The sequence below is a fragment of the Pleurodeles waltl genome, chromosome 1_2, assembly GCF_031143425.1.
Source record: "Pleurodeles waltl isolate 20211129_DDA chromosome 1_2, aPleWal1.hap1.20221129, whole genome shotgun sequence".
NCBI lineage: Eukaryota > Metazoa > Chordata > Amphibia > Caudata > Salamandridae > Pleurodeles > Pleurodeles waltl.
In genome coordinates this window covers 253,811,342-253,824,531 of record NC_090437.1, presented here as the reverse complement: position 1 = coordinate 253,824,531, position 13,190 = coordinate 253,811,342, and positions in this window count along the sequence as shown.

Below are 13,190 nucleotides of genomic sequence, written 5' to 3'. Positions count from 1 at the left end.
CCAGTTGCCTGTGTCCCCTCGTCAATGTTGTTGTCTGAGCAGTATGACATTTGTGATGTAGCATTGTTAGGCAGGCACGTGAGGGACCCTGACGTATGCAGCATGTGTGTGTCGTTAGTGCTGTGTGGCTCCTATTGCTGTTTACTTAGGCTTATGTATGTGTCAGTTATGGACATTCGGCATTTAAGTGTACTGGTACCTTTGTCTTATTTCTAGGAGTAGTTGCAGATGTCATCCTCACCCCCTAATTTAGGAATGTATGTTCCAGGGTGGGGTTCCTGACATTTGGTACTATAGCTGCCCAGAGATGAGAGGTGTTATTGTCAACTGTGGTGGCAGTTAAGTTGCAGTTGTTGTATTTGCTACTGCATTACAGGTAGGGACCTAGTTGATGGGGAATAGTTTGTGCAAAACAAGTGCCTGGATGTGGATTCAGGGTAGTGTCCTTCCCACCTGTCACTGGTTTCCCTTGGCTCTCTTGTTGTAATTACAGGATGTCCCCGTGGGACTGTAGTGGTGGCAGTATTTTGTCGTGCCCCGGCTATGGTCAGTACTGGGCATTCCCCCCTGCCGTGCCCCTTTCCCCATGCCACTTCATATATGTGCTAAGTTACATGCATTGTGTAGTAGGTATCCCCCCCTGCTTACAGTCCCCATTATTGCATTGTAATTCCCCATGCGACTTACCCTGCATGTGCGTAGTGTCGTGGTAGTCTGCGCTGTCCAGTCCTTGTATCCCTGTGACGATCTCCTCCGGGATGACGGCTGCGACCATCTCCACCATGTGGTCCAGGGCCTCCTGTTGTGCTGGACTCCCCCCTCCAGTCTGCATTGCTGCCTTCTTGTTCCTGGCCATTTTCTCTTTGGTCCTACGTTTACAGTCATGCCAGCGTTTCTTACACTCGGTGACTGTCCGGCGTTCTTCAGCCACACTGTTCATCTTGTCCACAATCTCTTTCCAGATGGCCTCTCTCCTACTGAGTGGCAATTTTGAGGATATGAAAAGTTGGTGCTGGTGTTCCGTCACCTCTTTCACCAGGATTTCCTGCTCCTCTGCACTGAAGCGACACTTTCTTTTTTTCTTTAACATGTCCTGGTTCCTGTATGCTTCCTCCTGGCTGGGTCCTGGTCTGCTCTCATCCTCCTGGGGTCTGTTGGGGCATCTGGGATCCATTTTGGGTCTCCTCTCCTGTAAGTGCAGTTTTCGCGCAAAAATGTCACGCAATAGCGTGAAAAAAAACGGCGTTTTCACGATTGCGCTGTCGTAAATCGACCCACAGTGATTTGCGTCCCTTTTACGTGGGTTTCCCTTACGGCAGTCCGACGCTGTTTGCATCACGAAATAATGACTCCCACCTGTTGGTTGCGCCGCCGTACGTCAAAGTATAAATTTGACGCCCGAATGGCGCATCCAAATGGCGTTAGACGGCGCAAATTTTTTTGACTCAAAACTGCGATAGCGCAGTTTTGCGTCAAAAAGTATAAATATGGGCCTTAGCACGTCCGTTGCAGGGATCCCAGGTTTCATACAGATCCCAGAAGTAGAGGTGGGGCCAAATCCAAAAGGATTGATTTTGTAATTACTTTGGCAGAGATTTATAGATTTGTGCAACACTTGGCAGACACTTACCACATTTAGCTTACTTGTGATATTTCGAGTTCTTTGCAAAACCATGGGAAGGAACAAATTACACAAAGAGACAGTCGAAAAACAGCAGTCCCCATTTTAACTCCCATGGGAATCTTTACTATCTGCAACGGAAAGAAATCATTATAGTATTTTTTGAATGAAGGAAAAACTTTCCCGAGAGAGCTGTTGTTGCCTAGTTTGGAGTACGTCTCCGTTCCATATAAAATCAGCAGTTTTCAAGAAATGAGCACTACAATAATGTGTCAGTGATCTCGAAAGGGTTAAATGCTAGAGATAGCTGTACAGTTAGCGTGCTCCAACACAGTTTTGCGGAATTTCCGTGAAAATACATTTAATAATAATAGCCCCCACTGGAAAAATAAGCCTTTGATGTCAGCTATATGAAAGGTTGGTAGGTGGACCGTTATAACAGGATCCACCAATAAAATACCAGGCCACGCTTTAGAACAGCGAAATGGCATTGGGGGTTATTGTATCACAGAGATGCAACGATGACTTGTGCTTTTGAGTGGCACATAGTTAGGCTATCAAGCTGAAACTCACTTTATCTTCACCACTTTTCCGTTTTTTTAATTTGGTGGGCTCCCACAGGTATTGTTTTGTAAGGCCGCAACACAAATAACTCAGACACAAAAACCTGCCTGCAGCTAATTTATTCTACATCTCAGCATATTTCAGCAACTGCAGCTAAACATATTATGCAAATGGAGTTTTCAGTTTGTTAGAGTAGCAGACAAGTAGGCAAGCTGCATTTACACTGTAAATGAGATTTCTGTCCTGACAGAATGAAATAAGTGTGCAGACAGTGTAATTTACAGTGCGAGATAGACTCTGTATAATATGCTATTCTGTTCTTTTGTGGCAATATTTATATTCCAAGAAGAATGGCGGCAAATAATGAAACATGCTGGAAACGGAATGGATTTTTTTGAAGAAACATGGGAAAAGCCTAATGTGGCGGGAGCTCCATTAAAGGACAGTGTTCAGCTTCCCATATGAATCAGATTATTATTCGAGGGCATTATTTCCCCAAAATACTGTCTTGGGTCTTATTTAAGGGGAGAAGCCTCACAAAAAGATGGCAAAGATGTGACACAAACTAGCGTAATAGAAAACCATGGAGCTGCCATGACTAAATATGATGTTTTAGCTTTATAAAGACAATACTCGAGGAAGGACAAATGCGCGTGGAAATCGTGTTGCAGCTTTTTTGTTAAAAGAATAGCTTAGAAAGTGGAATCTTACAAACTAAACACTTGAAAGATAAATAAAGATGATTATGAAAGGTGTGTCAGGATACAGAAACAGAACAATATTTCAGTTGAAAATCTCGATGTACCCTTCCTTTAAAACAATGCAATGTAAAATAAAAACATTTGTCACACTTATATATCGTGGCACGGCTTAGAACCTCAAAATTTACAACATTAGAAAAATCTGTTTTGTTATTCTAGGATTTATTGTTATACTATGTTTGGTCATCCTATTTTATTTTAAAGTATTTTATGGCTTGTGAAGATTTAGCATTGTATAAAGCAGCGGACATCTGAACTTTCTCCACCCCCTTTTCCCAAACATGTTCAGTGTATGTCAGGCTCAGAAAAGGCAGGCTGACAGGCACTCACCATGTCAGGGTCAGGCAGCCAGCCACTTTACATGTGCTCATGCACAGGTGCCTAGCAACCTGAGCCAAGCTTCATTGGCTGAAGTTTTCTCAGCCTGGAGGGCAGTGACCTCATCAGCATGGCAACACCCTTGAGGTTCTCCTACTGATGAGGATAGGCAGCATAACTAAGAGTCAGCACTGGACACTTCAGGGCATATTTGCAAGGAGCTTGTGCAACCATTGTATAATTGTTTTGATTCTTCAGAGGTGCTGTCAGTAATCAATTTTTACCAGCTGAGGCATCTAGGGTAACATGTCACAGTTTTAGATGCCTGCTTCAGAATTTTCCTGTGTCTGAACTGGCTACATCATGCAATTTTAAATGTATACAAGGTAGACCTTTCATCATAAAATCAAGCGTAAAACCAACACAGTGATTTTTTACAAGTTGTGATGCATCATCAGTGTTAGAAATGGGGTCTCTAGTTGGCAGAGGTATACACCCTTGTCCAAGTATGGACCACCCTCTGGTAGCTTGGCACTGAGCACCCAGGCTTAGAAGGTAATGTGTAAAGTATTTGTGCAATAAATCATACAATAAAATAATGACACCACAGAAAAACACCACACAGGTTTAGAAAAATAGAGAATAATGATCTGAAAAAAATAAGGTCTAAATGATGAAAATCCAAAGTACTTAAGCAGAGTTATGAATTTTTGAAGATTACATTTAACTAAAGCTCCTAAAAAAGACAATAGCTCCCACTGGGGCTATCAGGGCGTTGTTGACAAAGTCGTTCCCAGCAATCCGACTCAAATAGAGCCTGTCACGGAGCCACATGGACCCCCAGGTACAGTACCTTTTGAAAACGAAGAACAAGGATGTGGCACAGAGTCAGAGAGAGGTGTCTCTGGAGTTGGTGCGGTGTCAGTCCATTACAGATTCCGTGTAATTGAGGTGTCAGTTCCGCGCTGCAAAGCAGGTGGAGGTGAGGCATCAGTTATGTCCAGAGGCTGGGGGAGCTGATGCAGCGTTGTCCACAATGTGTCGATCCTTTGTGACCCAGCGGGGTCGCTGGTTCCGGTCCCTGAGTACGTGATGTGTTGACTTCGCAGTGTCGTGATGACCCTGAGTGAGGTCAGCATAGCATGGAACGCCAGACTTGTGTTGCAAGCCGGAGTCATTGCATGCAGAGATGTGGAACGGTAGTAGGCTGCGGCGTCACTGGCCTCGCTGAAGTAATTCCGGCGGCGCTGAAGTCAGAAACTAGAAAAAAGCTAGCTGTTGAAGTCTTTTTGGCCATGAGACTTTAGAAAACAGGAGGCAAGCTCAACCCAAGCCCTTGGGGAGAACTTCTCAGCAAAGTCAGAGGGCAGTGAGGCAAAAGGGCTACAGTCCTTCTCAGCAAACAGTCCAGATGAGTCTTTTGGACAGCCAGACAGTTTCTCTTGACAGGTTGCAAGTTCAGGTCCAGGAGTGTCTGATTTGGTGGCGTCAGGGACCCAGTTTGTATACTCAAAAATGACTTTGAATTGGGGAAGCTACAAAGAGTGGTTTGGAAGTGCACAAGTTCCCCTTTCAGTACTGGTCTCTATGCCAAGTTGCCAGTAGGGGGTTTGGCAGTCCATTGAGTGAGGGCAAGCCACTGTCCTTTAAAATGTAAGTGTCAGGCCCTCCGCCCTTCCAGCCCAGCAAGACCCATTCAATATGCAGATGAGGGCAGGCATGACTGAGTGTCCTGTGTTTGTGGTTGTCTGGGTGAAATGCACAAGGGAGCTGTCAAACAGCCCAGCCCAGAAGTGAATTGGAGACAGGCTGTTTTCTATTACAATTCTGGCCATACTAAATATGACCTGGTTTCCCCTTTCTGATCAGAATCTACCACTCATACAGTATATGAGGGTAGCCCCAATGCTAGCTTATGAAAGGAGCAGGCCTCACAGTAGTGGAAAACACATTTCTGAGTTACTCACTACCAGGACATATAAAACTCACATGTACAGGTCTTTTACCTACATAGCACCCTACTCGATGGGTTACCTAGGGCCTACTTCAGGGGTGACCTATATGCAGACAAAGGGGCGTTTCAGGCTTTGCAAATACCATTGATTGCCAAGTTGAAGTGGCAGTGAAACTGCACACACAAACCTTGCAATGGCAGGCCTGAGTCATGGTTAAGGGGCTACTAATTTGGGGGGCACAATCAGTGCTGCAGGCCCACTAGTAGCATTTAATTTACAGTCCCTGGGCACTTGTAGTGTACTTTACTAGGGGCTTACAAGTAAATTAAATATGCCAATTGTGTATGAGCAAATGTTACCATGTTTTTAGGGAGAGAGCACATGCACTTTAGCATGGGTTAGCAGTGGTAAAGTGTCCAGAGTCCTAGAGCCAGCAAAAATAAGTTCAGAAAAGAAGAGGAGGAAGGAAAAAATACAAGTTTGGAGGTGGCCCTGCAGAGAGGCCATTTCTAACAATCAGCAAGTAGCGTACAGACTAAAATGCATCAAAAATCCAGCACATTCTATTCTTGAGGTCTCATATAGTGCATAGTTACTCGAAGGCCTCCCAGCGCTTCCATAGACAGAGTGGGTGGGTAGAATCGTACTGGTGGGGAGATTCAGATGCCAAAAACCATGTCCTTCAAAGCCTTGCAGAAAGGAAGCTTACACTCCAGAACACATAATTCCAGGGGTAGAGTGTTTCAGGGTCTGGGGACCAGAAAAGAAGTGGGTCGGCCACCCCAGCGGGATCTGCAAATCCAGGGGACCTTTAGTAGAGGGGCTGATGAAGATCAAAGGATTCTCCCAGGGAGATATGCTGAGGTTAAGAATCTTAACAAAGAGGTGTCTTATCGTTGATAGCCCTATATATGATACAGAGGGACTTAAACTGCACTTGACATTCCACAGGAAGCCAGTGGCCTAAGTGGCCGAATGATGTTTAGGCACTGGAAACTCAGACATAGGACATTACGCATTGGCACTGGTATATAAACAGAACGTACCGAAAGCACTTTGGCAAGCTCAGCTATGCTATGGAGGTGCTAATATTTCAGCTAGGAGCAATGGGAAGACTACCACCTCCACCACCACCACATAGGCAGTGCAGGATAAGGGAGCGTATATACCATCAAAGGACCGCCCTCATTGACCTCAAGGAGGAGAAGGTCATTACATCTACAGGCTCAAGAGGGAGTCCATCATATAGCTCCTGAACCAGATTGCACTAAGGCTGCAGCCAACATCACAGATGTGCACCAACAACCCACTGCAGCTCAAGCTGATATCAGACCTTAACATGCTGGCATCTGGGTCATTCCAGACCACCACAGTCAGAGTTGCACAGCCATCTTTTTCTGACTTCCTACCCTCCTTCCTGGATGCCATCATCAGCTTGAAATCCCAGTACACCAAGTTCCCCAAGACAAAGCAGCAACATCTGGACACCAAGGAAGGTTGTTATGCCATTGCTGTCTTCTCACATGTCTTGGGGGCAATGGATTGCACACATGTGCAACTGGTGCCTACTGCTGCAACATCTCACCTATACCACAAAAGGAAGCGCACCTACTCAATAAATATACAGGGAATGGTGAACCATCTGGGGCTGATCATCCATGTGCTGGCAAAGTACTCTGGGAGTGCTCATGATGCCAACATCTTCAGGCACTCCATCATCAATGAGCATTTCCCGAATGGGAAATATAGGTATGGCCTTCTCGTTGGTAAGTACATCTGAAGTACATGACATACCTAAGAATAGTAAATTATGTATGACAAAATAGCCATATCTGTGTTTCCTATCTGATGCAGAGCATATGTTGGAGGGTTGTGCCTCACACTGGAACCATACATCATGGCACATGTGCAATGCAAACCCACAAGTCACACATATGAAGACATGCTAAGCCACTGTGGGGCATAATTACAAGCCCCATGTGCCACTGGTATGTTACTTTTAGTATTGCAGCAAACAGTGCAGACCCATATCTACAATGCTATGCAAAGCTGCTTTCTGTGGGTTTTCATGGCCTCGCAGACATGGAGTAAAGCACTGCTGCGCAAGTTGCTGCGTTTTCATACACTGTGTCAGGGAGGTGTACCATGGAATTGCAGTGGGTGTTTCCAAGCAACACCCAGGGGTTTTGACGCACACCCAGATGTCCAAAAATCTTTAGCCCCTTCGCTGCCAGGCCTTTTCCCCCTCCTGTGCCAGGCCTTTTTATGCCTATTTGGGGCAGTTCGCGCTTAGGCCCTCATAACTTTTTGTCCACATAAGCTAACCAAGCCAAATTTGCGTCCTTTTTTTCCAACATCCTAGGGATTCTAGAGGTACCCAGACTTTGTGGGTTCCCCTGAAGGAGGCCAAGAAAGAAATTGGCCAAAATACAGTGAAAATTTTGTTTTTTTCAAAAAATTGGAAAAAGTGGCTTCAGAAGAAGGCTTGTGGCTTTTCCCCTGAAAATGGCATCAACAAAGGGTTTGCGGTGCTAAACTCAGCAGCTTCCCAGCTTTCAGGAACAGGCAGACTTGAATCAGAAAACCCAATTTTTCAACACAATTTTGGCATTTTACTGGGACATACCCCATTTTTGCAATTTTTTGTGCTTTCAGCCTCCTTCCAGTCAGTGACAGAAATGGGCATGAAACCAATGCTGGATCCCAGAAACCTAAACATTTCTGAAAAGTAGACAAAGAAAATAACAACTGAAAAAGAAAAATATTGAAATTGAGGTGAAAAAAACATAAATGTTTCTCTACGTTTCACTCTGTAACTTTTCCCTGCAATGTCAGATTATCGAAAGCAATATACCGTTACGTCTGCTGGACTCCTCTGGTTGCGGGGATATATAGGGCTTGTAGGTTCATCAAGAATCCAAGGAACCCAGAGCCAATAAATGAGCTGCACCCTGCAGTGCGTTTTCATTCTATACCGGGTACACAGCAATTCATTTGCTGAAATATAAAGAGTAAAAAATTGCTATCAAGAAAACCTTTGTATTTCCAAAAAGGGCACAAGTTAAGGTGTTGAGGAGCAGTGGTTATTTGCACATCTCTGAATTCCGGGGTGACCATTCTAGCATGTGAATTACAGGGCAGTTCTCAAATAGATGTCTTTTTTACACACTCTCCTATATTTGGAAGGAAAAAATGTAGAGAAAGACAAGGGGCAATAACACTTGTTTTGCTAATCTATGTTCCCCCAAGTCTCCCGATAAAAATGATACCTCACTTGTGTGGGTAGGCCTAGCGCCCGTGACAGGAAACGCCCCAAAGCGCAACGTGGACACATCCACATTTTTGGAAGAAAACAGAGGTGTTTTTTGCGAAGTGCCTACCTGTAGATTTTGGCCTCTAGCTCAGCCGGCACCTAGGGAAACCTACCAAACCTGTGCATTTCTGAAAATTAGAGACGTAGGGGAATCCAAGGAGGGGTGACTTGTGGGGCTCGGACCAGGTTCTGTTACCCAGAATCCTTTGCAAACCTCAAAATTTGGCTAAAAAAACACATGTTCCTCACATTTCTGTGGCAGAAAGTTCTTGAATCTGAGAGGAGCCACAAATTTCCTTCCACCCAGCGTTCCCCCAAGTCTCCCGATAAAAATGATACCTCACTTGTGTGGGTAGGCCTAGCGCCCGCGACAGGAAACGCCCCAAAGCGCAACGTGGACACATCCACATTTTTGGAAGAAAACAGAGGTGTTTTTTGCGAAGTGCCTACCTGTAGATTTTGGCCTCTAGCTCAGCCGGCACCTAGGGAAACCTACCAAACCTGTGCATTTCTGAAAACTAGAGACCTAGGGGAATCGAAGGAGGGGTGACTTGCAGGGCTCGGACCAGGTTCTGTTACCCAGAATCCTTTGCAAACCTCAAAGGCAGAAAGGCCTTCCCAAAAAAATGCCCCCCATGGGAGCGACCCTTGCCCAAGGGGTCGCTCCCTTATGTAAATTTCAATAAAAAATCCCTGGTGTCTAGTGGGGTTTCAAAAGCCGGATTGCAAGCAATCCGGCTTTTGAAACCCCGCGGAGAGACTTCAAAGGGAAGGAAATACTTTTCCTTCCCTTTGAAGCCCCTCCGGGCCTCCCCCAGTGATTGAAAGAGAAATGCTTTTGCATTTCTCTTTCAATCGCGCTGGAAGCAGAGCTTCCAGCGCGATGGGGGAGGCCCCTGTGACAAATCAGCGCGCCCTCGCGTGCTGACGTCACAGGGAGGGGCGGGGGGGTGGGGGTGGAAGGGGAAGGTGTTCCCCTTCCATCCCCGCCTTGGGGGGGAGGGGGGTGCATGGGGGGGCGCGCTAGCGCTCCCCCAAGTTCCCCTGTGCCTAGGACGAGATGATCTCGTCCAAGGCACAGGGGAACTGTAGCCTTGGACGAGATCATCTCGTCCAAGGCACCGAACCGGTTAAACCTGGAAATTCTGCAAAACTGTATACCTCCCCAAGGCAGCTGCAACAATGAGAGATATCTTTATTTCTCCTCATTATTTCCTCTTTCTATGTATGCTGCATTCTGCAGCACACATAGAAAGATGAAATTGCCTCCCACAATTGATTTTGTGCAGGAAGGTGTACATTCATGCACAAAAACAATCTGCCAACAACACAGACACCCATGCACCATGGTGCAAGGATGTCTGCATTTGCACTACTCAGCAATTTGTGCTCCAACACCAGGGGAAAGGATTATAATGCACTGTATCTTTTAAATACAGTGCAGTTCTGCCCTTTTAGATTAGCATAGGGCAGAGCAGCAGAAAGCCTTGCACTTCTGCCCTATACCAATCCCTAGTAAATATGCCTCTGTATGTCTATCAGTAGTCGGAAGAACCTGAACAATGCAATGATAGGAGAAATTCTGTGTTGTATCTCTGTGTGTAAGGAAGGGCTTCCAAGGTTGTTGTCTGTGTGTCCATATGTAACACCCATGATTCATGAGGCATGTCAAGTATCCCACACGAGGTAAACTGTAAAATATATACAGTCAATTGCGTGCCCCAGGTCATGTGTCCCATGGCAAAAATCTTGAGTCATCCAACACACTCTAATCATCTATGTGTGGTAAGTCTGTGGCACACAGACGTAGACAATCAGTCCTCCAAGGGTTCATGTGGTTCATGAAGTTGGTCCCTCATGCACAAGGTAAATATCACATGAAATGCAGCCACTCAAACCCCAAGTTGCAATTATGCCTCTGTTGGCGCTACACAGCCCATTTTGTTCCAGTGCTGCTTGAATACTCAGGACTGTGCTATATGGCATCAGATATGGCCCACACTGTCTTTTCTCAGTGAATACACTGTACAGTGCTACATTTCTATGTATCTGGGCCCTTGTCTCCTGTCCACATAGCTGACACAATGCACTGCAATGTGTAGACCATGATGTTCCAAATTGAAATGCACTCACAACACTATTGATGGCAGTAGCAACTGATCATCAGTGACTACTATTGTCATATTTCTATCCCTGTGAATGAATGGAAAAACATCATCTGCACTGGGTAAATGATGTAAAATAAAAGATGTTGTAGGATAGAAAGGACAATATGAATTCTAAACCACCACAATAGAGAAGTGTCAGGTAAGTGTCGCCCCGGTGATGTACCTACCCTCTCTGTTAGTCAAGACTCACAACATATTTCTTGTAAATCATTAAGTGTGTCACACATGCCAGTATAGAAGTATGTTTTTCAGAGTGTCAGGAATAATAATTTAGAAAAGCCATGGATGCCATCCAATGTAAGTGTAGGCCCCAGACATGGGTAAACGTCTATATAGGTTCACCACGTCACATCAACAGTCTAAAAACAACATGTCTCTCAGCCATACTGACGTACACGTACAGACATGCATTCAGGTATATGTCCACCACCACAGATGCAAACACTGTGTTGGTACACATATACTGGTTGTAAATTAACCAAAGGAAAAGCATAGTAAACCAACAATGTGAAAGCCACAAACACAAAACAAAGGGGGTCATTCCGACCCATGACCGCCAGGGCCGGGGACCACGGAAGCACCGCCAACAGGGCCATTCTGACCGCAGCGGTAAAGCCGCGGTCAGAAAAGGGGAACCGGCGGTTTCCCGCCGGTTTTCCCTGGCCCAGGGAATCCTCCATGGCGGCGCTGCTTGCAGCGCCGCCATGGGGATTCCGACCCCCTTCCCGCCACCCTGTTTCTGGCGGTTCTTACCGGCAGGAACAGGATGGCAGGAACGGGTGTCGTGGGGCCCCTGGGGGCCCCTGCACTGCCCATGCCACTGGCATGGGCAGTGCAGGGGCCCCCTAACAGGGCCCCATGAAGATTTTCACTGTCTGTTTTGCAGACAGTGAAAATCGCGACGGGTGCAACTGCACCCGTCGCACCCCTGCAACTCCGCCGGCTCCATTCGGAGCCGGCTTCCTCGTTGCAGGGCCTTTCCCGCTGGGCCGGCCGGCGCCCATTTGGCGGTCGCCCGCCGGCCCAGCGGGAAAGCCAGAATGGCATCCGCGGTCTCCTGACCGCAGAGCGGCCATTTGGCGGTGACCGCATGGCGGGCGGCGACCGCCGCCCGCCGCGGTCAGAATGACCGCCAAAGTATCCAAATATGGCATTCAACAATCATCAACCTAGATTGTAATGTTACCTGGACAAGGTGCCACAGTGGACTCTGGATACCAATTTCAATATTACTTTGATACAGCAATGATGTTAGAACCATTGTAGAGATTAATGTATTGTGTGCAGGTCCCTAGTAGACAGTATAAGTTACAACATCAGTGTGTACTACCTAAAGATATCCCAACATTTCATATCCATGTATCAATCCCAATGTACCATGACATACTGACTGATGAAAAGTAGCAGCTGAAGGCTGACAGAAAATCATAAAACTATCCAGGGAACCTGTGTAGAATGGACACACCACATTTCACTCACTAAAGGAAGCAGACAATCTAATGGTTCCATCATTGGCAGGTAGTGCAGCAACAACATCAGCGGTTCCACAGGGACGCATGTATTTGTGAGTGGGAAACTGGTTAGTTCTGGTAGAGTCTACCATGGGATAAAAAAACAACATACTGTCAATTACAGTGGCAATCCACAAAACCCCTATCACACTAAGCTACATATCAGATGTGATTGTCTGAATGTGGCACTGTGAAAAGTAGAAGGCTATGCACATGTTTCAATATGGCACAGACAACAAGAATAGACATGTAGAATTAAAAGTGTTAATCTAAATGTAACCAATAGTGCGGAAAACTGGTAGAAATGTGTATGAGTCAATCAGTACACATAACTGGCACATACTTGAATGTGGGTTGATCAAACACCTTGATCACTGAGTGGCTTTTCTTTCTTTGTCTTCTCAGCTGACCAAGGATATGGTCTGCAGCCATGGGTCACGACCCCATTTGCTCATCCCCAGACTGATGCAGAGCGGTACTACAACAATGTACTTGGCAAGTCAAGGGGTACAGTAGAGTGATTTTCAGGGTAATGAAGTTTCACTTCCACTGCTTGGACATGTTCCCCTCTATGGTCTGCAAAATTATCTTTGTGTGCTATATACAGCATACCATATGTGTTCGGACAAATGTCCCTTAGGACGTGGGCTATAATAACCAGGAAGCACCAGATGAAAATGAGGATGAAGATAAGGACACTGGCCAAAATTTAGCCACAACTGCCAGTACCCGGCAAAGAAACAACATTGTCTAGAACATTTTCAGAGACTCCTGAAGTAGCTTTATGGACACAAATATATTTCTTGGTTTGAAAGAACATTAAAACATGTAAATAAATTAATTAACACTATCTTTGTGTATGCAATCTCATCTCACAGTCATTGTAAACATCAAGAAACTCACATCACATCTGATAGTTTTTGCCCCATCACAAAGGTATGTAGCTAGGTGTTCCACTCACCCCATGACAACATCTTGT